This window comes from Chlorocebus sabaeus, chromosome 13, assembly GCF_047675955.1.
Source record: "Chlorocebus sabaeus isolate Y175 chromosome 13, mChlSab1.0.hap1, whole genome shotgun sequence".
NCBI classification, from domain to species: domain Eukaryota; kingdom Metazoa; phylum Chordata; class Mammalia; order Primates; family Cercopithecidae; genus Chlorocebus; species Chlorocebus sabaeus.
In genome coordinates this window covers 85458008-85482260 of record NC_132916.1, presented here as the reverse complement: position 1 = coordinate 85482260, position 24253 = coordinate 85458008, and the positions used below count along the sequence as shown (strand labels likewise).

Genomic DNA, 24253 nt, shown 5'->3' with positions numbered 1-24253 from the left:
TCCCACAGCCTTAAAGAACATTTTCTATTCAAATGGTTTTCTCCATTTTTACTATATAGTAAAGCATATTTTATCTGTGATTTTTAAGTCATTTAAGAACTATTTATTGTGGAATTTTATGACTAGCCCTTTATTAGTTTTGCTAGGAACATCAAAAGAACAAGTGACTAATTACATAAAGGGGAAAAGATTAAATGAATCATGGATTCCACTTGAACTTCATCAGTTAAAAGATAATTAGCAAAATATTTAAGGAAAAAGTAAATGAGCTTGTTAGTTATGGTCTTTTGAGGGGAAAAAGGTAAAACTATTTTACTTGACTGATCTCAGATCTAGAATCTAAAAGACAAAGAGGTATTGTAGAGAATCATTATAAAATACTCAGACTTCAAAGGTTCCCATAAGGTCAAAATACGGACTGTGTATAAGAAGAAAAAATATGCTAAATATAAAATCAATGTATTAATGAGATATATTTATTTAAATATTATTTTTGAGTTTTTTTTTTTTTTTTTTTTTTTTGAGACGGAGACTCACTCTCACCTGGGCTGGAGTGCAGTGGCCGGATCTCAGCTCACTGCAAGCTCCGCCTCCCGGGTTTACGCTGCCTCAGCCTCCGGAGTAGCTGGGACTACAGGCGACCGCCTAGTTTTTTGTATTTTTTTAGTAGAGACGGGGTTTCACCATGTTAGCCAGGATGGTCTCGATCTCCTGACCTCGTGATCCTCCCGTCTTGGCCTCCCAAAGTGCTAGGATTACAGGCTTAAGCCACCGTGCCCGGCCTATTTTTGAGTATTCTTAACCCTGAATACCTTAACAGGTATTCAGAACCTTAATCTGCTTCTGAATTTTTAATGAATATAAAAGAAAAATGTGAAGACATTAATGGAGAATTTTAAAGCAAGAATCTAGTCCTGTATGTTAGAAAGAAGAAAATGAAACAATGTTATATAATATTTTAATTCTTATAGGTGCCCAAATACATAAGCAACCTAACTTTGACTTTAGGGGGAAACTGGACAAATCCATTTAAAACTAATTTAGCAACAAATACTTACATGATTTTGTGAACATGTAACATCCCAAGGTGTTTTAAATTGATAATGTCCCCATATGAACTGATAATTTTCGGCTGAGTATAGTTTATTCTATAAAATCATTACATCTTAAGAATCATGAGGAATCTTAGAGACATTTAGCCCAGTACCTTTCAAATTTTGATGTTTATGTGAGTCCCCAGGGGCATCTTGAGAAAGAGCAGATTCAGACTCAGTAGGTGTGGATGGGCCTGAGACTTCATTTCTAACAAGCTCCAGGTGATGCCAATGCTGCTGGTCCAGGGACCAGGCAATGGGTATTGCAGCCCCAGTCAAGTCTAAGGGAGGTCCCACAGCCTCTGCTTGGGCATCTCCAGTATCCAGGACTTGAAACCTGCCTCCAAGGGTAGACATTACAGGGAGGGACTTGTATATTACAGGGAGGGAAGCAACAACGAAAGGCTGCTTCCGCTTCTGGTGATGGAAGACATTCTTTCTCTCCCGACATCTCCTCTTCTCCATGTTGAAAATCCCCACTTCCTGTGGCCACTCTTAGAACTGATAGGTTTCCAGACCCCTAAACATCTTTATCACAGAAAATGCTCCCTCTGTGGTGAAAATCTTTCTTAAAATAAATCCCTTGGGACAAAGCATAGCATCCTACACATGGGACATCCAGACCTGAGAATAGTTGAGTGGGAACATTACATTCCTTGATCTAAAGGGGACAGCTCTCTTAATGTGGCCTTAAGGAGGTGTTGCCTTCTGTAAGAATCACACTGCACTGCACTGCTGGCTCACAATGTTGTGGAGGAAATAACACCAAGCAAGTGTTCCAATCTCCACTTGAACAATTATTTTTAACTAAAATGTAGGAATTTTCAATTATTCCTATTTAATGTCATGTTGCTACTATAATAACTCACATAAATCCTTTAAAATGTTTATTATCTAATAAGTCACACATATATAAAAACCATATACAGTTTTTAAAAACAATTGTAAAAAAAGAATATCCTTGGGACCACTGTTCAGGTTGGGAGATAAAACACTGCCAGGACCTCAGAAGCCCCCAGTGAGCCCCTCCCCTATCATACCCACTCCTTGACCTCTAGAGGTAGTTGTTATACTGCTTTTTGTGACAATCGTATTAAACCATATTAATTTTCTTTATAGTTTTACCATCTATGTATGTATCCCTAAATAACATTTAGTTTTCCATGCTTTTGCTTTACATGAATAGAATCACACTGTATATATTCTTCTATCTTGCTTCTTTCTTTCAATATTGTTTGTAAGATTCATCCATTTTGATGTACTTTTATTTAACAAACACATATAGAATGCCAGTCATTCTAAGCATGTCACAAATATTAACCCATTTAAACTTCCTAACAATCCTATCAGGTAGACATCATTTTCCCTGATGTACAGATGAGAAAACTAAGGTACACTGAAGTTCAGAAATTCATCCAAGGTCACACAATAAGTGACAGAACCAAAATCTGAACCCAGGCACAATCCTTCCTCTTGACTACCAAGAAATGCTGCCTCTCCACACCCTTCTATATGTGGTTTTACTAGTTGATTTTTCATTGCCAAATAGTACCACAGTGCATAAATACCTTATAGCAAAATGTGTTGATTCAACTCAATACTGACGGGCATTTATTTGGGTTGCTTCCAGTTTTTGGCTCTTATGAACAATGCTTCTTTGAATATTTTTTGTCTATGTTTTTTTCTTTTAACTTTTAAGTTCAGGGGTATATATATGTACTGGTTTGTTACACAGGCAAACTTCTGTCATGGAGGTATGCTGTACAGATTATTTCATCACTCAGGTATTAGGCCTGCTATCCACTAGTTATTTTTCCTGATTCTCTCCCTCTTCCGACCCTCTAATAGGTCTCAGTGTCTGTTGTTCCCCTCTATGTGTCCATGCATTTTCATCATTTAGCTCCCACTTATAAGTGAGAATGCGCATTGTTTGGTTTACTGTTCCTGTGTTAGTTTCCTAAGGATAATGGCCGCCAGCTCCATCTATGTCCCTGCAAAGGACATGATCTCATTCTTTTTTATGGCTGCACAGTATTCCATGGTGTATGTACCACATTTTCTTTATCTAGTCTATCGCTGATGGGCATTTAGGTTGATTAAACGTCTTTGCTTATTGTGAATAGTGCTGCAATGAACACATATGTGTATGTGTCTTAGAATAATTTATATTCTTTTGGGTATATGCACAGTAATGAAACTGCTGGGTTGAATGGTATTTCTGTCTTTAGGACTTTGAGCAATCATCACACTGTCTTCCACGATGGTTGAACTAATTTACACTCCCACCAAGAGTGTACAAGTGTCCCTCTTTCTCCATAACCTTGCCAGCATCAATTATTTTTTGTTTTGTCCATGTTTCTTAAAGCACATAGGTAATCATTTTTCTTAGGAGTATACCTAGGGGTAAGATGGCTGTGTTGTAAGTTATTTGCAGGTTGAACTTGGTTAGGTAACAGCAAATTATTTTCCAATATAATTGTACCAAGTTATACTCCTGTCAACTAAATACAAAAACTCCCATTCATTCACATCTTTACATGGTATTGTCAGGTTTTAAAATTTCTGCCAGTCTAGAATGTGTAATCATATGTTACTACGATTTTAATTTGCATGTGTTTGCTTATCAATGAAGCTGAGCATATTTTTATATATTCACTGGCCAATTGGGTTTCTTCTTTTGTGAAATGCATGTTTAAGAATATGAATGTACAGTATCATTTTTCTTTTTGGTTACCTGGCTTTTTTATTGATTCCTATGTGTGCTGAACCAGTATTATTTATGTGCCACTAACATCTTTACCACTTTGGGCTTGTTTTCTCATTCTCCATAGTTACCAGTGAACAGAAGTACTACTCACTTTTTTTGTTTGTTTGTTTGTTTGTTTTTGAGATGGAGTCTCACTGTCGCCCAGGCTGGAGTGCAGTGGTGTGATCTCGGCTCACTGCAAGCTCCACTTCCCGGGTTCACGCCACTCTCCTGCCTCAGCTTCCCGAGTAGCTGGGACTACAGGCACCCACCACCACGCCTGGCTAATTTTTTGTATTTTTAATAGAAACGGGGTTTCATCGTGTTAGCCAGGATGGTCTCAATCTCCTGACCTTGTGATCCACCCGCCTCAGCCTCCCAAAGTGCTGGGATTACAGGCGTGAGCCACCGCACCCGGCATCCTCATGCATTTTTAACTTTTGTACTATTATATAACAATTTTTTAGGTCTGGCCAGGCACGGTGGCTCATGCCTATAATCCCAGCGCTTTGGGAGGCTGAGGCAGGAAGATCACTTGAGGTCAGGAGTTTGAGACCAGCCAGGCAAATATGGTGAAACCCCACTCTACTAAAAATACAAAAATTAGCTGGACATGGTGGCATGCGCCTGTAGTCCAGCTACTCAGGAGGCTAAGCCAGGAGGATCACTTGAACCTGGGAGGTGGAGGCTGCAGTGAGCCGAGATCGTGCCACTGTACTCCAGCTTGGGTGACAGGACAAGATTCCATCTCAATATAAATAAATGAATAAATAAATAAATAAAGCATTTAGAATGAAAAAGATTATGTCAAATACACATGTTGGTCTTATAGTCTAGAAATTCAGTTGCTCTGACTACAAAATACAAAAAGCAAAGGCTCTGGGATAAGACCACTGTAATACAGAGCTAAAATAGTGATCTCTGATTGTCTGGCCAAACTGCAGCAAAACCAACCAAAACTAAACAAAAAACAAAAATGTCCCCATATGCAGACATATGGAAATGGGCTGCAAAAAGATGAACGTACACCTTAACTCCTGGTGACATCTGGGCAGCCCCTTAGCAGGTAGCACAATTCTTCCTGAGCTAGCTGCTCCACTCTGCTGTTTCCTCTGACTCGCATTTTCTGTTAACCTTCCTCTTGGAATCCTTTGACAATGACTCACAGGGCTATATGGCTACTCAGCAATACCACAGCCCTCCGCAATAGATGCTGTGTAGGAGGCACGTAGCTCAGTGGATTGTAGTTTGCACTAGTATTTTCCTTTCTGCATTCAGGGAGGATTTGCTTTTCAGCCACATTTCCCTGAAACACAGCCCTGACAGGAGATGCTTAGTGCAGAGATTTCTAAACGAAATGATCTGAGTTTGGCTCCTTAATCATAATGAAACTAAAAACAGTAAGATGAGAAAACAACAGGGGGATCATCATTCCTACAAAAAACAACTTTATACTTGGGCAAAATAAAGAGATTTAAAAAAAAAAAAAAGCTCAAACTAATATTTTCCAACCTTTCACTAAAAGCAAAGGCTAAAACCACATGTTTTGAAGGTCTTGCACTGTGTTATTATTAGAAGTCACAATTCTATTGATACTGATGAGTCATTCATATCGGCGGAAACCAAGAACTTCCATCAACATCATGTTACACACAGTCACTGTGGCTTTTCTTTATTACTGGTCAAAGCTGCTTCAGAATGCTTACTGAAACTTAAGAAAAAGGAGGCAAACTCCTCAAGGGTGTGCAAAGCTTTCCCTTCCCCAGCTGATCTTACTTTAATCATCCTTTTCAAGACAGTTTACGATGATTGGATAAACTTGTATCTACAAAAGGAAGTTTATTTAGAAGGCTCAAAAAAGCAATATTTCACACTTTCCGATGAAAATAAGCAAAACTGAACTCTGAAAACAAACAATGAAACCATCTCTGAAAATATATGCTAGCTTTAAAATGATCAGAGGTCAAGTTTTTTGTTTTGTTTTTTAACCTCAATAACAGGGAATGGATATAAACAAAAGCTGTCATCACTTAGGGACTTGAGCCACATAAAACAATGTCAGGCTAGTCACTGCACCCTCGCCCCTGCTTCCCTACTCAGGACACACTGCTTTGTACTGAGGGAGAAGTGGGTCAGGTTTCAGTTACACCAAGAAAGCCTAAGTTAAAGGTTTATGAAAACTCCTTCTGGTCTTAAGTAGGAAATAACAGCACATTCCCTTTTCATTTATTATCAGCCCATTTTGCCTCTCCCCTTAAATATTCCCAGAAAAATAAAATGAAGCAAAACAAACAAACAAAAAGAGTTTTCCTGAGGTATATCCAAAAATGCTATGAATGTGCAGTCCCTACAAAGGTAGAAATTTGTCCAATTTTCTCCCCTGCAACCAGAAGGCTGTGTCTGGCTGCTGGCAGGAGAAGGGGACCCAGTTCAGCAGTGATCACAGATCTGAAAATAGCTTCCCAGTAGCTAACCAGCCCAGTCGCTAACCAGCCCAGCAGCCCGGAGCTCTCTCCAAGGGCGGTGCTGGTACTATGGGCAGTTTACAGTGCGGCCAGCTGAGCGCTACAACAGCTGCATGAGTCAGCAAGCATTGCTGGTAGGAAAGTGCTGACATGCTAAATTACTCTCGTGTACATGAGGTGCACACACCTACCTGGCAAAAACAAAAACAGGGTACATGCAAATTAGCAAACGGGAACCTCTCTACGCTTGCAGTTTCTATTTTCCAAGATTAGACCAAAAACATAAATAATCTATGCCACTGCTCAAAAAGAAGTAACAACTAATAATAATTAATCATGGTAATAAACAAGTCACTCTCAGTGTTGCTATGTGTGGAACAGCTGCACTGAAATCTCACGAGCCAGTTAATTTTAACTGGTTTTAATTTTAACTAGATTTAACTGCTTTTCCTCCCTTCTGAAAAATCAAAATAGTTACCATATCGACCACAAGAACTGGTAACAGACAAGCACAGTTCCTGTTTTTCAGAGGGGACTTACTTTCAAACCCACAATATCAAGATGCTTAACATAAGTGGAAATTTAAAATGTATTGTTTAATGTGGGAGACTTAAAACCTGTACACTAATTCAGATCTCATGTGCCAGGCTTTGTCTGACAATGCCTCTCATTCATCTCTGTTCTCTCATTTTATACGGGACCTACAAATCTGCAGAACTGGTTATCTGGAACTGAGAATACATTTCCCCGTAGAAAAAGGGTCAGGTCAATGAGCTAGCATTCCTTGATAGTCTGTGAAAATGTCTTGAACTTAAAATATGAGAGGTTAAACTTATAACATAAAAAGTAGAAAATGATACTACAATGATACTTCCAAAACCATTTGAAAGAAAACACTCTTGATTAACTGTGTTTGAGGAAATGTCTAATTACAGGAGGATGAAGGGACACAGTCTTCTAAGTGAGACTTTTGGACTTCAACTTTAGGGTCATTCTGGTTCTCCAACATGGTTTCAATTGTTAGTTTCATTTAAAATGCACAGAATTCTCTTACTTTGGTATAAAGTAGTGTTAGAAAAAAAAAAACTCTTTATACTTACCAGTTGTAAGTACTGTTTAAAAAAAAAAAATTGAGAGTTGGAAAAGAAAAAAGGAGGAGAAACAAGTACAAAGAGGGTGTACTAGAAAGAGGGAAACAAAGAAATTAAGTCTGGGATAAAGAAAGACACGAAGGCATAACTAAACTGCAAAAACAAAGAAGAGGTAGGAACTATAGGGCAGTCCCCAACTAGACAGTGTGTTCCCAGAGAAAGAGGACTCTTCATACCCAGCTCCGGAGATGACAGTGGAGTCCTGCAAGACAGTTCCACACACTGGCACTAGATGGAGCCATCAACTCAACATAGCATGGTTGCTGGAGGAGGGTATGGTGGGGGAGAGGTGGGACTGAAGGGCATTGACTCTACAGCCAGGTTTCTCTTTATATTTTAATACTACTGTGATTTATATTCTGCAATTCATTTGCCTATATTCTCTGTCTAGGGTTGTGTTTGTTTATGACGAGCCCCTTCTTCATTCAGAAATGGTCTCCTATCACCAGGTTACCAGTGTTAAAAATTCTAGTTTTTATCCTTAGAGTTTTACTTCTTTGGCTTTGTCTCCTATTAATACGCTGATGCTTCAGAAAAGTAACACACTAAGTACGCTCAGTTACTTATATATTAGTAAAACTGTGTTCATAAAATCTTTCTCTGAGATTGGTTTTGGAAGGGAAGGACAAGGACTAGTTGAGGGGACTAGGTGGCCAAAAGGTAAAACAGCACAAAACAAAAAAGTGAGGACAGAACGAGGATGGGGGACTGGCTGCAAACCGTGCCTAGCTTCTTTATATTTGGGACACAGACCATCATCCCTGGCACTTACCTTCCCAAGAAGATGTATGAAAAGGAAGGGTTAACTCTGTCTACATTTTCCTCTTACTGAATGGGTAATATTTCTCACAGTTAATTTCATTTTTTTTTTTTTCAGTTTGACTCTTCGGGGCTTATTCATTTGCATAATATGGAATCTTGAACCCATATAGATATTCTACAAATCAATGCAAGTAATTCTCACACTAAATCAGCAGCTTTAAGCTCATCATTGTTTGCACAGAAATCTTTATGCACTCATCTGCTTGATTTTTTAAATCACTTAAAACTTCCAACACTGACACACTAAGCATCTCCCATTTAGCCTTCTCCAAAATTTGAACTAAATTCTGAAAAATAAGCACAGTACTGTACAATCATACACTTGATAATTTCCCAAATTGAGCTTCAAATGTGTGCTTAATGTTTCAAGTGGCTCCTGAGAATGATGCCTCTTGACTAAAGATGACAACTTTGGTGTCTGGCCCAGGCAGAGCTGAGTCAGCATTCTAAACAGTGACCCTGCAAACCTGAGGTAGTTGGCGGTTACTGCCATGCCAACTGCCTGAGTCCTTTAAAACCATTCGAATCTCCAGTTGAGAGTTGCAACATGCTAATCTGGCAAGACAACCTCTTCCTGAAATTGACCAGAATGAGAACAAAGGTTACCTGCTTTTATCTGTTACTGGTAGCTAATATTTCTAATTAGGAGTTCTGATGGAATTAGTTCTCAATGAAATTCTTCCTCCTCAGTAGAACTCTCTATGTCTTACAGGTTGAGTTTCTTTTACCTTTTCTTATCCACCAAGAAAAAAAAAAGGCAAAAAATAAATTCCCTCCACCTAACGAGAGGGTAGGAGTGTGAGTTACAAGTAAACCCTGGAGACAGAGCCATGGGATTTCAGTTATATGCCTAGTACTTCTTTTGCTTTTACATGCATCACTTTTACTTTCTGATCCCTAAATGGACACTAAAACCTAAGGAAAGCAATTATTAGAAAGCGGGCCATGTGAAAGACGGGAAAATATTCACTCAGGTTTACTGAGAAATTATTTTTCAACTTTAAGATAGATGTTAATAAAACATCCAATATTTTAGAGTGAGGTGACCTTTATTTCTGCTTCTGGGAACTGCTAAAGAGAGTTCCAACTTCAAACAAAGAAGAAAAGGAAAAGGGAGAGCCATAACACGGTAAGAAAACAGGCCCCAGCATCACACAGCTAGTGTCCAATTCCAGTCCTACCATTCATTAGCTGAGTGACACCTATGCTGTGGCTTCTAGTGATCACACCTAGCTCTGGGTTGCTCTGAGGATTACATGAGTTAAATATGAGCAGCACACATAGGAAGCTCTCAATACAGGTTAACTATCATCAAAGAAAAAGAAAATAGAGGGGTGTTAGCATACAGTATAATCAATTTATTTTAAATAGATGCTGTCAAAATTCCTTAATTTTGCATCTAAGAATGGTCTAAATAAGACGTGTCCAATCTTTTGGCTTCCCTGGGCCACACTGGAAGAAGGAGAACTGTCTTGGGCCACACATAAAATACACTAAACACTAATGATACGTGATGACCTAAAACAAGAAAAAAAGCAAAAATGAAAAACACAAAAAAACCTCATGCTTTAAGAAAGTTTTTGAATTTGTGTTGATCCACATTCAACACGCATGAGGCCTGCAGGCCACGGGTTGCACAAGCCTGGAATAATCATCTTTGGGCCACAGAGGAGGGAGACCCTCTGCTCTGGAGTAGCTAGGGACTTCAGACAGATTTTAGACTCACTTTTTCACCAAAGGCCCTACACACACCAGCTGACTGGGAGAGAATATCTTTGTAGCTTCTGATCATTCAAATATTGTCAAGATCACCCTAAATATGTTCAAAATAAGAATGTTAACTTGTATTTTTTCCAAGTATGGAAATCAACAGTACTCTTGGCAGTTAACTTCTGTTTTTATTAGGTTCTAAAGACGCAGGTAAATAAATCAATTCTGGACTCTGTATACAGGAACTATTATTTGCCAAAATGGCCCCAGAGGTTCCAGCATGGCTTATGCAATACTCCAAAGGGCCAAAGAGAGTAGTGAATTAATAGGATTAGGAAGCTGGAGGAAAAAGTGAATCTCAAGTTTCGGACTGTCCCTGATGGAAAGTCACTCCACAATTCCTCAGGGAGGGCTTCCCCAACCTCCAGACTAGGTTAAATCTCCCCATTAGACACTCTGGTGCACGAAATATCTTTCCTTCATGAGCAGTGGGTTATCTGTTACTAACTGATCAGTGCCATTCTTCCTACCAGATGACGTGCTTCATGAGACCAGGGGCCAGGACTGGGTTTGCTCCCCACTAGCACTGTGGTCACCTAACACTATGCCTGCCACATAAGAGATACTCAGTATATATTTGTTTAATGAATGAATGAGGCATCTGCCTCTAAGGAACAGTATTTCCGGATACTTGGCCCATTTTGTACTATCCACAAGCTTCTATTGCTTAGAAGAATACAGGCTAGGAAAAAAAGAAAAATTGGCAAAAATCTATGGATACTGAAATACTAAGGAAAGATGCTGCGCATGTACATTCACTTTGTTTCCTACTTGTGGAATGGAAATCACCACACTGGGATCTTCCAACTTTAAAATCCAAAGTGATGGTCTAAGCTGTCTTTGGGTTAGACTCCTGGAAAATCCTGAGGAAATTCCTGAAGTAACTGCAGAAAGTGACAGAGGAGAGAGAAGAGAAGATGGCCCAGGAGTGATGGAAGACTTGGAAACTCAAAAAGCTTTCTTCTGTAACTAACTGGGACTTTGTCTACATGCCAGCTATAGGCTCAGGCACACATGAAGAGAATAATGAGATGTATGGGAGGACTGGAAAGTGGAGGATTTAAATGCTTAGGAAAAGAGCCAATGCAAGCTGACACAGGGACAGGAGGGACCCAGCAACCAAGCGCCAGCTCTCATCACAGCAGCAGCAGCATGTCCTACAGCCTTCAGGAAAAGAACAAAAAGGTCAGGGAGGAAAATGACACATCTCAGAACCAAAGGGCAATTCATTATGAAGCTAAGGAATAAAAGAGAAGTCACCCAGGGAATATGCTGAAGAAACGGTGATTATGAAGTCACTGCGGAAGACTGAGAGGCATTTTGGCTGTAATTCCAATGACTAGAATGAAGGAGGACGTGAAATGCTTCTGGATTGGGAAGATTTATTATTTTGGAAAAAAATAGCTCAAGGAAAAACAAATGGCAAAATTCCTGCCTGAGTTTTGAAGCAGTGTCACTAGCAGGATGAGGTTCAATTTATACATTCTTTAGAAATGAAATGGTCCTTGAAAAGGACATAGTGGTAAGATTTGGATATTTCCAGCCTTATGGAAGCTAAATAACATGCTGATAGTAAAATTAAGTTTCAGTTTTAGATAGACTGATATTTGAAATTAACAAAAAAGAAAAAAGGAAAGGAAAAAAATTAAAAGACCCTGAACTGACAAAAAAAAAAAAAAAAGGAACTACTTTTTTTTTTTTTTGTTAAATTAAATGTCATTGCAAACAAAAAAAAAGGTGAAAGGTGAGTTACATTTTGGGCAATCTTACTGAGTTTACAAAATGTTTAGTTCACAGCAGGTTTCAGTTTGGACTTGAACAATCTGTAAATATTTACTTAAAATTTAAAGATAGGAGGACAGCACAGGTCACATATTGCCATTAACAAGACAGAAGGAATTTTCCGTCATTCCCAAGGCCTTGGTGCTGCGTTCCCACATGTGGCCCCAGCTCTGCCAAAAGCTTGTCTTCTTTTCCAAAGAAATTACAATTTTTGCAACCAACCCTGACTTCTGAACTGTGAGTACCTCTGACAGATTCATATGTCGCTGAAGGTTCTTCAACACCCAGACAGGGAAAGGAGAGAAATAGGGAGGCAGATGCACAGCGTCCGGTCCGTCCGCTATCTGAATTGCAGATTTTGACAAATATGTTACATTTTATATTGTTCTCTGTTCTGTGTATGTGAGGGCAGGGACCATGTTCTCCGTATGCCACAGTCCTACACCATGCCCAGCCATTGATTCCAGGACTGGACTGTGTACATAGAATGGGGAAACAACCTTTAGACATTCAAGAAAACACGCACTATATTCAGATTAAGTTCATTCCAACATGAGATTAGTTCTTCCAACTCTGCAGAATGGACAGGCACGACACCCATTTCAAAGGGTTGCTCTGAGGAGTCAGTGAGGTACATACAGGTAAGGTAGTCAGCACTAGGTCTGGCACATGGTGCAGATTCAGTAAATCAAAACTATTATTTTGGTGAGTGTTCTCAAATGTCAAACTCCCATGGAGGTCCTCAGGCATTACCCAGCCAAGTTACCCCATTTGGTCAATAACAACTAAATATATGGCAGGTGGTTCAAAAGTAATGGATTATTCACCTGCAAGGAATTGCATTGTACTCATGGTATTAAATTATTCGGCCTTTCATGCCGAATTCTCTGTTAAAAAGGAAGCTGATCAATCCCTGATGGGACTCAGTGTTGATTTAGAGTTTTGTTTTTTTGGCAACTTTCTATTTTCCAGCTAGTTGTAACCATTCATTGGGTGCATACTCACAAATCATCCACTATATGCCAGGCCTTTAGAAAAGAGAGACATACAAAGATATTAAACAAAAAAGATGTTTCAGTATGTTCAGTGGTGGGAGACAAGCAACCCGCAGGCCAACTCTAGCTCCTACACATGCTTTCATCCAAAAATGTTTTAAAGATTTGAGCCAATATTTAAAAATCAGGGAATTCCGCATAAATATCCAATATCCAGCTTCCCCTGGAAAAACCAAATAATGTGGCAACACAAAGCCAGTAGTCCTACCAACTCTTCCCTGGCAAGAATCTACAACGAGTTAAGTAGGGGCAGCCTGCCACTCCACACTATGCCCTGCTCCTCACCAGAACCAGGTAAGTACATAATTTGTGGGGCTCAGTGAAAAATGAAAACGAGGGGCCCCTTGTTCAAAAATTATTAAGAATTTCCGAAGAAAACAGCAGAACCTTAAACCAAATGTGAGGTCTTTCTGACCAGGGAAGGGGAAGGGGGCCTATGTAACTACACAGGTCTTATGCCCATGAAGCTAGTCCTGGCTCTCACCCCCTGGACATACAGGAAGATAATTATTTATCTAAGTATTCTCTCATTCATTAACAATCAAGCCTGCATTTACAATAAGCTAGATGTCACACCCCTGAAATCTGAGGTTCAAAAACTAGAGTAGAGGGGCCAGGCACAGCAGAGAGAGCGAGCCACTAGGGTCTCTTTCCTTTTTGTTAAGACTGGATCCACACCAGAGACACTGAAAGTTAATCCAAGTAAAATTAAACTGCTCTCAACAATACAGATTGGCTTGAGCCCTTTTGTTGGCATCACAGGAGCCTCGATTACGAATTCTGAGAAACAGCTCACAAGCGCTAATGAATAACTAAGTCCTGTCGGCTGTGCAGACAGTGGGCCCAGAAGTGAAGGGCTGGCCTAGGAGAGATCTGAACATGAACCTGACCATCTGGCTCTCTGTGACTCACTTTGATCACAAAATGAATTGCAACAAATTGAAGAGCACATGGCTAGAGTTAATTGTCTCATCTGTAATCTGAATCTACTTTTAAGCAGTTATTATTACCCTCTATCAGGTGGAAACATTTCCTACCATCACTGCAAAGTGCATTTTCCTGATGAACTGTAATGGATCATTAAATTCCATATCTGAATAACAATACTGTGCACTTATTCAGTGCCTTTCATCCAGGGATTTCAAGGCAGTTTGCAAATAATTAAGCCCCTTACACAGCAGCCAGAGGTGAGCCACTGGAAAAGAATTGCCTGAAGATACTGAGTCAAAGGGCATAATTCAATAGGAAGAGAATAAATGGCTTTCTCCCAGGCACTGGTAATACTGAAAGTGAATCCTGATCCCCTCCCTCCCTTTCACCTCATTCCTTCTTCTTCATAGCAGATCTTGACATGCAACATACAAAGAACCAAAAAAGTAACTAACAGGAGTGTTCATAATTTAGCTATGAGTTCAGACACACACTTAACTGAGGAGTGTGTGTCTCCATGTAATCCTGGCAAACACACCACCAACTGACATTTCAGTTCACCTGCAGAATAGACAGACAGCAGAAGAATTTACTCAACACATTCATGATTACCAAATGGCAAACCTGAAGCCTCCCGCCATCCAAAATGAAAATACGGCTCTGCACCGATAAAGTTATGTTCTAACAAAAATACTTTATTCCATGGTTATGTGTTCCATTTCTGGGACTTCCTCTATTTGGATGATATTCAGGTTTCAGGAGTTAAAAGGACGCTGGAAATGGTCAATCAATACATTTCTTTTTAAAACCAGAACACTAGAAGGGAAAACATTTCAGCCACTCAAAAGTTTTGTGGTGAAATTATAAACTCCAGAAAAACTGAATTTACAATGGAAATGCTGACAGACCTTTCAATGGAGCAGTTTGAACGCAACACTGTAATTTGGCAATCTCTCTTACAGACTAAAGACTAATTCTAACAAGATGTCATTTTGACTCACGTTTATTATTACCTGCAAGAATGAAAAACGCCGTTTACTCGGGAGGAGCCAGAGAACCAGGGTGGGGTGAGCTCACATTTTAAGCAAGACGCCCGCTGCTTTACCAAAATAGCCCTCTCTGCCAAAGGAGGGGCAGTCTTTCACGCTCAGCTTCTTTCATGTCAACCCGAGCCTTTGCAGCTCGACATGCCTTTCCTACATGTTACATTTTAATGATCTGAGAAAACCGTTATCAGCGTTAACATCTCTAATTTTACTCTAAACAGACAAAAGCAAAATATCTCATTAGGCATCATCTCCGCCAAGGTTCCCACTAGGCAGGAAAGGATTTTTATCTAAAGTAATTACCCTTTTTAGTTAAATACACTCAACAGATGAAATTTACACAGAGAGTGAGAGACTGCAGCACTAGACAGCGAAGGTGAAACCAGGAACGCCGCCGTCTCGCAGTCCGCGGGCCCGCCGGGTGGGTGCGGGTCCATCTCGCGTTCGCGGGTGGGGCGCCCCGATCCCTCTCGTTTCCCGGCGGCTACGGGTCACGGCGACAGCGGTGACCTGGCGGGCAGGCTGCGAGGCGCGCCTCCTCGGGCCACAGACAAACCACCCCGGCAGCGGCCGCGCCAGAACTTCCCTCAAGTTGCCAAACTCGCCTACGCGCGGGAGAGTGCTGGGGATGCCCCGCGCGTCCGCGACCCCGGAAGCCAGGAGTGTGCCGCCCCTTCACACACTCACTCCCGGCCCTGCCCGCTTCCCCTCACGGTCCGAGTTCCTGCAAATCCTCGGCCAGACTGAGGTCGCCGAGATGCTCGCTCCAGTCTCTCCCCCCGTGGGCACCTGGGGTAGCCCGTGAGCGCCGCCCGCCGCCGTCTCCAGCGGCGCCGGGCTCCCGAACACCCGCCGGGTGAGGGAAGCACAGCGGGGCCACGGAGCGCCTCGGCGAGGGGACGGTGAGGGCAGTGTCCCCTTCATAAACCAGTCTCCTGTGTGAAGCTTCTGGGGCTTGGAGACTGGAGTGTAGGGAGTGTGTGTTGCACTTTGACTTCATGCAGGATCTATGGGAGAGGGGGTGCAAGGTTTCCCTCTCAGAAGCCTGGAGCCCTTAGGTCTTAGCTACGCGGGACGCTTTCCGACAACCCGATCTTTCGCTAGGAGAGATTCGACCCAGGTCTGCGCCGGGAGGCCCCCAGCTCGCCTCTTCCTGCGACCCTAAACTTGGCCTTTGATTCCTCGCCGGTCGCGGTGGTCCGGGCCACCCGGCAGCGGCTGACAGCTGAGCGCAAAGGCGCCGCAGCCAAGGTCCTCGCGGAGCAGCCCGGGGCGCGCACGCCGGGGGTTAAGGAGGAGGCCGCCCGACCTTGCGCGGGGATCGCGGGCTGGGGGTCGGGGCACCCGGGCCTCCCTGGGTCGGAGGCAGGGCCGCGGGTCTGACAGCTGCTGCGGCTCGCGCAGACGCGCGCCTCCCTGCAGCCCGCCCTCCCCACGCCTGACTTATTACCCTCTGCTCCTCCTCCCCCTGCTGTTCCAAAACACCCTTCGACGCCAGCAAAATACAATGCCGCCTCAGCTGCCGTAAACAGCCGGGCGGGAGAGCGCATATTCGGCGCGGCGCGGCCGCCGGCTCGGCTCCCACCCCCTTCCCGTTCCTAGAAAATGCCATAAAAGCGGGCAGGGCACGGGGAGGGCGGCTGCGCGCCCGGCAGCAGGGGCTCCCTTCCCGCGCCGCTTCCCCACGCCTCCCCGCCCGCTCGCTCCCCCCGCAAACTTGCCCCGCCACCCCGCCCGGCGCCGGGGCCCGGGGTCCGGGACCCGGGACTCACCTCGCCGGAGAACTTTGCGTCTTTTTCTGCCTCCTCTTCTCCGCGTCTTCCCGGCTCGCAGCCCCCTCCCGGCAGCCGGCGAGGTGGGCGGTTCGGGGGTCACCGAAAGCTCGCGGAGAGGACGCGCATCACATGGCAGCTCGTTCCCAGCCCCCCGAGTGCGCCGGGAAGGGGGAGGGGAAGGGGCGAGGGGAGGCCGGGGAGAAAGCGAGAGCGGGGCGGCGGCGGGAGTGGGCAGGCGGGGTGGCGAGGGCGGCGGCCGCTCACGTTAGCGCTGTGCGACCGCAGCCCAGGCGTGCACGGCCGCTGCTGCTGCCGCTGCTGCTGCTGCTGTTGCTGCTGCTGAGGCGGCGGCGGCTCGGCGCTGTTTGCTCCGCGCCGCGCGGCTCGCGCTCTCCCTGGAACGCCCACACTCTCAATCGCTACATTGTTGACATTCGGCGCTGACGTCACCCGCTCCCCATTCACAATAACTTTACGGGAGCCGGGCAGCGCACCTCCCCGGCCGCTGGGGCGCGGTACGCCCGGCGACTAGCGTAAGCCGCTCCGCGAATGGCGCTCCGGGGGCTGGGGCGGGGGGCGGGGGCGGGGGCGGGCGCGCGCGCTCCGCCGGCTCGCGGGAGGGGGCGCGCCTCACGCCGCCGCCGCCGATCTCCCCGCTTTGTGCGGCCGCGCGGCCCGGAGAGCCCCCTCCTCCCGGCCCGGCTGACCGCCCCGCTCTGCCTGGCCTTCCTGGCCGCGAAAGACGAGGGTTGGGGGCATAGCAGAGTGAGAGTAGTGGTGAGGGCTGGTGTGGCACGTGGGGAGGGTCCAGAGCCCTAGGTGCTGCACCTGGGGAAGGAGAGCAGACATCAAGACCTGGGATCCCAGGGTTAGCTAGCGTTTTCCCCGAGGGGCAAGAAAAGATGCTCCACCGGCCCCCACAAAGCTGACCGGACTCCCTTTTGGGTGGGGACCGGGCGAGTAAAAGCAGCCTTTTCAATGTTGACTTCTGAATGCTTTTCAGGAGGCCCTCCGCCTGCCCCACTGAGCGAACCTTAAGCCCTCAAGCCAGTGTTTTTGGAAAAAGCGCGGTCAATTTCAGGAGGACATTAAAAGCCAACCTCCCCGGCTTCAGCCCCAGCTGCTATTGCCTTCCAGCCACTCTCCCCTGCCTTTCCTTTCTGCGGCTCTTAGGGTGTTGTTACTGCCCTTAAAGGCCATCGTGTGAGTGCCCTGTCAGAAAAAAGCTTGGTGGTGGCTAGGATTTTACAGAAGGTAATTAGGATTTAGGCTGAATGTACATTTGCAATAAAATAAGGTTGTGTTAGTGTTGTGCTGGTGCCTGCAACTTTACCTCTTGCCAAGGCCGGAAAATTCTGCCACGTTTCCCTAAACACCTATAACTTGGCCCTCTTGTGTACAGGCAGTATTCCATATTATTACATGTGGTGCTGATTTTTAATGAATATTATAAAACTTTGGCTCGCTCTACTGAGAGAAGGATCATAAATCCCCCCTGTAAAACGGGCACTGGCATATGCTGAGGAAGCAGTGAAGCGTCGCCCTGGGAGTCTTGTGATATCATCTAAAGTGTTGCTCTGAACCACCTTCATTTGAGGGCAGAGTTTTGAAAGGCCCCATTTGGAATGTCTGTGTGGAAAGCTAAGTGATGGCTGAAAGCAAGCTGAAGGTGCTGAGCTAATTTTTCTAACAGCACTGCGGAGCCCCTGCGTGGAGGTCTGGCACGGGACTGTGAGATTTTCTCTGCTAACCGACCCGGCCTTCAGATAAGGAAAAGTCCTAGAGCTAGGAGTAGCCCTCAGTCTCCTGACCTCTGGTCTGGTGCCCCCTAGGACAAAACACTCTGCTTCTGAGGTCCCTGCCTGACCCCTGGCAAGGACGGAGTACAAATTCCTGGTCTGCCCTGGCTAGGCCGTTTCTTATAGTCTTATGGATGGTTCTGTTTCACATTCCTGATTCTTGTAAGTATGTGTTGGTGAGATAACTTTATGCATTTTAGTAGCAGCAATAAATGTTTTTCTCACAACAAGGGATGCTTGAGAGCATCCCTATGAGAGTGGTGTAGATTCATTTATTTTCAAGCAAGCCGTGGCTGCCCAGCTGTGAGTGGAGTTGGGCACATCAGCGTGGGGGTGGTTGAGGAGGGAAATGCGGCTGCCAGCTGATCTCCCACCTCCATTCTGGATTCTACAAGCTGATCTTGTCAGATGGATACAACAAAGGCTAACAGGTCATTTCAGTTAGTCTGCTTGCTTAAAGACTCAGACTGGAGCTTTTTCACTTTGAGATTTTCAAACATGAGGTGGGACATCAAATAGAGACGAAAAATCCTAATACACCCGTGATAGGTTGCATCATCCAGTCATTCAAGGAGGCTGGATTAGGAGTAGTTAGCCTCTCTGGTTACATCCAGTTCTGCAATCATGTACCTCTGAGGCTGTAACACGAAATCTGTGCTTTAGGTAAGCTTTGAAGTCTAGTAGTGAGTTCATTTTTCTACTTTATTTTCGGTAGTTAGAAGTGGGTTATTTGAATTCAAGCCTGAAAAATATATTCAGAATTGTGTGAAATGAAAATGGTAAGTCAGGCCGGGCGTGGTGGCTCATGCCTGTAATCCCAGCACTTTGGGAGGCTGAGGCGGGCGGATCATGAGGTCAGGAGATCGAGACCATCCTGGCTAACATGGTGAAACCCCGTCTCTACTAAAAATACAAAAAAGTAGCTGGGCGTGGTGGCGGGCGCCTGTAGTCCCAGCTGCTGGGGAGGCTGAGGCAGGAGAATGGCGTGAACCTGGGAGGTGGAGCTTGCAGTGAGCCGAGATCGCGCCACTGCAGGCCAGCCTGGGCGACAGAGCAAGACTCTGTCTAAAAAATAAATAAATAAATAAATAAATAAAATAAAAAGGTAAGTCAAGTACTAGACACTCATTTAACAGTACTGCTGCAGAGGCTGGGCTGCGGACAGCCTTAGCACCTCCATCATGAGTTTGCATGGCCACTCCTGGGCTTGTGGTGCTGCTCTGGCACTTTAGGTGTTTACGATGTGAAACAGATGCAGGTCCTTCCCTCTGTATAATCATGGCAGTAACTTGAGTGGAAGTCAATTTATTTCTCATGCTTGGAGCATTCAACCTTTCCCGATACACATTTTTTTTACCTACATAATTACATGCGTGTGTTGATCCATGGGCTTTGTCTGTGATACATTTCTAAGCATGATATGACTTCCAGGGACAATAAATCTGTATCATGGCATTGAAACAAATAAACTTTATTTCTATAATAGAAATCTTCTTGATTGTAGAAAATAAAACAGGAAAAATTAAAATATACAGGAAACAGATGAGGAAAGGAAGACAAACTAAAGACATGGGCAGTTCTTGAGCCTTTGATTTTCTTGCTCTCCAGCACCTTGTACAGGATTTGATGATGTTGAAAAGATATTGTCTTTTTTCTTAGGCAGAACAGTAGACAGAATTTCAAATGTGGTACCTTGAATAAGTCATGGCAGGGCAAAGTTAACGTCCAATGAAATCTGACAAAAGTGAATGGAGTAGGATGCTGTAGGGGTTTCTGCAGACAAGGAACATGTCCTGGCCTCGACTCCTAAAGGATCACTCTGCTGGGTTGTGGAAAGTACAGGAATGGAAGCAGAGAGACCAAGTAGGAGGCTGTTGAGATAAGTCAAGAGAGAGGTGATGGTGATTGAAACTATTAATAGAATGCTAAAATGACAGCCATAAATGGAATCTAGATATATTTTCAACATAAACTGGACAAGCTTTGTTGATGATTCCATTGTAGGTTATGAGAGAAGAGTCAAGGGAAATTCTGAATTTTGGACTGAACAGCTTATTAATGGAGAGTTCATTTATCTAGGAGAAGCAGGTATGGGGGAAATGCTGAAACATTTGGTTTTGGATATAGTACATTTCAGATGTCTATTGGACATCTAAGTGGAAAAGGTGAGAAGGTGATCAGACTTGGGAATCTAGAATTTAGGAGGGAAGTCCAGACTAGAGATAGAAATCTGTGTGTCATCAACACAGCAACTGGAAACATGGATGGAGAAGAGGAGCAAAGAAAAGAAGTCTAAGGCTTAAGACTTGGGGCACTCCGACATTTAGAGGTCAGCAAGGTAAAGAAAAGAAGATCCCCCCAAGGAAGCTGAGAAGCAGCAGCCAGAGAGAGAAAGGGGCCAGTTCATCCCAACCAACAGAAGGAAAGGCAGCACAGGTGGGGAAGTGCAGGGAGGCTGGAATATCATGGTAGGAAGTATGGGAAGCTGTTGTCTGAGGGATTCTGTTTTCTTAGTGGATGAAGAAGACAGACCATCCACTGATGGTGGAGGAGGGAGGGATAGATTTAGGGGACAGAGAAAAGATGTGAACCAGTACAAGGGATGTGGCAAGATTGCTGGACAGCACAGAGGACCTTGGAAGCCCACTCCTGGCGGCTTTCTGAACACACCACTGCCAAGAAGAGATTTCTCATTGTACAAAATCTCACACACGTTTTGAAAAATGATCGGGGTAATCCAAACTGGAAAGGTAAAAATTTTGCTTCTAGCTATTGTTAAATTTGGCTGGCAGCCTTTTTCCTTTGAACTATGTATCTCTTATTTGTCCTATCTTCATCTCCTCAAAGATTGCCTCAGTTCCTAAGAAGGACTTTGGAAATAGTCCCTAAAAGAAAGTGATGTGCTTATATTACTGTCTGTAGTGATCTTCTTCTATAGTAAAGAATTGATGCCGCTATTATCTAAAAGCTTATATGAAACAAACTAGTGAAATATGGTATATGAAATAAACTAATTTTTCAACATACACTACTGAGCATCTGTTACATATTGAGGTGAAAAATTAAGAAATATTGGACTCTATCCTTAAGGAACTTAAATCTACATAAGGAGTCAAAACTAATATACATGAAACAATTGAAAAATGTAGTAATTTTGTATTTGATTGCTTTTTTACTTTTATATATTACTAATATTTAAAATTATATAGAAATTGTATGTGTTAGAATTTATACTAATGAAAAAATTAAGAATGTACAGATCTTTTTTGTATGATAGCAAAAAGAAAATGGAAAAATCCAAATGCCTTATAGGAAATGATTGGCTAAATAAATGGTGGTTCATATATAAAATATGAATATCATGGATCCATCAAAAATAATATTGGTGGCTGGGCGCGGTGGCTCATGCCTATAGTCCCAGCACTCTGGTAGGCTGAAGCAGGTGAATTTCTTGAACTCAGGCGTTTGAGACCAGCCTGGACAACATAGTGAAACCCCATCTCTACCAAAAAAAAAAAAGAAGGAAAAATTAGTGATGAAAATTTATGTATATTGGCATATTAATATTTTGTTAGTATAATTTAAAATAATTTGTATGACAGTATTTACAGTAGAATCCTATTTGTGAAAAAAAATTGCCAGTGCATGCATAGGAAAAATCTGGAAGGCTATATGCACAGTGTTCAAGTGGTCCTCTTGAAATAAAGAGCCTATAAGTGATTTCTCTTTTGCTTTTTAAAAAATTTTTCTCTAATATAAATATATTACTTCTGTTATAAAGGTAACCAATAAATGTTGTAAAATTCAAAATAAGCATAATTAAATTCTAATAAGAACTTAAGTATTGTGGATGTTAAGAGGAAAAACATTATGAGAGTTAAAATAGCCAGGAAAGGTTTCACTGAGAAGGTGGAATTTGAGTTGAACCTCAAGGCCAGGAAGGAGTCAGAGAGGAGGGAAGGTGGCTGGACTTTCAATACAGAAGGACCCCTTGAGTTTGCACTTTCATCTGACTACAGCATTCATATCGTGCAGTGTTAGGAAAGAGTGGGAGGTTATGATGTCAAGAAGGGTAGGTCAGAAGTGGAAAGTATGGGGGAATTGTGCCTGCTGTCATGGCTAGCAAGGAGTACTGGAGTACTATGGTGACAAAATGCCATTGTGATCATGACTCATTTTTTCAAAATGTAGATTTTCCTTCTTTCCCCTCCCAATGGCCAAGACCTTGTACCTGTTAGGAAGCAATCACTTGACTGCCTGTTTTCTTTTTTTCCAGACATGCCTTGAGCATACACAGCTTATGTACTAGCGCTATTCTAAGTTTTGGAGATAAAACACTGCATAAGTCAGGGCCCCTGGACTAGTGGGGAAGGTGAACCGGTGAAGAAGTCATCACAGCACACCATGCTAAGGGCCCGAATAGGACAAAAGCCTTCTGGCAAGTGACTTTGCTTAGGAGAATGTGGGATGGCTTCCTGGAGGAGGTGACGAAAGAGCTGGATTCTGAAGGATGAGATTTTGTGAAATGTTGGAAGGTCATTCCAGGCAGGAAAATTGGAGTAGTGAAAGTGCAGGAAATGAGAGGTTAGAAGTGACAGCCAATAGTGGAATATGGGACTGGAAAGGTAGACATGGGAAATCAGCATGAAGGTGTAATTTTATCCACAGGTCAAAATTCTCATTGAACTTTTCCAGTGAAGTGCTCATAATGGCAGAGAAAATGGAATGCTAACTTCCTAGGGATCTGAGAACGTGGCCCCAAATGGCCTTTTCAAAGCATAAAATGTCTTTGCAGTTTCCTGTTATAAGTTAAAAAAAAATCACCTGAACTTCTTTTGTTCTCTTTGAAGTACATGGGTTGATTTTACTAAAAAAGTTTAAAAATTTGTGACGATCAGGACTAAAAGTTCCTCTCCCACACCCAAAATCAAAGTATTGAAGGATGTACTTAAGGAAAATGCTCCGAATTTGTCTTCTAATTTCCCCAGAAACACTGAAAAGCCTGGCTGCATGGGTAGAAAGCCAATGACTGATTGCCAGTTGCCAAAGAAGCACAATCAGATCTGGTTTTGGAAAGAACACAGCATTGGCCATATGAAGGGGCCTGAAGAGGCTGGAGACTATAAGACAATAGCTGAAGTCCTACAGCCTACCTCAAGGCAGTGAGCAGGGCTGGGAAGTGCTTATGGTTTAGGGGTCATTTGCATGTGGGAGGAGAGGGAAAGGGAGGAAGAAGAGGTAGAGGGATATGGATGCCTCTAGCCTGTGTGACTAGGAGGGAACTGGCCCTGGGAGGCAGGAGGAGGCTAAGATCACTCTGGTAAAGGGTGGAATCAAAAGAGGGAGGGCCAACGCTGAAGTTTGAGGAATAGCTGTGTTGGGGATGGATGTGGGCACGGAACAAGGAGTTTATGAAAAAGACAGGAATGGAGCCCACAGGAAGGTAGAAGATCAAACAGAGACTGGGAAGTTGAGGAAGGCAAGGAAAAGGGCATTTCAATGAGGGGCCTGGGAATAGCATCCCATGATTAAGAAAGGTCTGGTGAGGTAGGGGCTGTGCGATATGACAGCAAGGAGTTTCTAGACCCACTGCAGATGGGGGAGGGAATGAATGAGAGAAGTGGTGGCCTGGAGAGATGGAGAAAGGCAGGAAGGTAGGAATCTGAGTGAAGGAAGAGAGAGAAGGTAAGGTAATGGAGCAGATAACAGAAGGAGCACTGATGTAGAGGAAAAAATGGCAAGAATGCAGAACTCTGGGGTAGGGGCAGCCATGCATAGGTGGAAGAAAGGCAGAATGTGAGCATTAAACAGAATTTGC

The 24253-nt window shown here is 43.4% G+C and overlaps 1 protein-coding gene across 4 annotated transcripts in view; it reads right to left on the bottom strand.

The window, feature by feature from the left end:
• BACH2 (BTB domain and CNC homolog 2) overlaps positions 1–17140 on the bottom strand; it is a 367860-nt gene extending 350720 nt beyond the window's left edge. For all 4 annotated transcript variants that reach the window (XM_038002259.2, XM_038002258.2, XM_008006624.3 and 1 more), the window contains exon 1: positions 16634–17140. The gene's annotated coding sequence lies outside the window, so the exon portion shown is untranslated. The remainder of the gene's footprint in view (positions 1–16633) is intronic.
• Positions 17141–24253: the final 7113 nt, after the last annotated feature.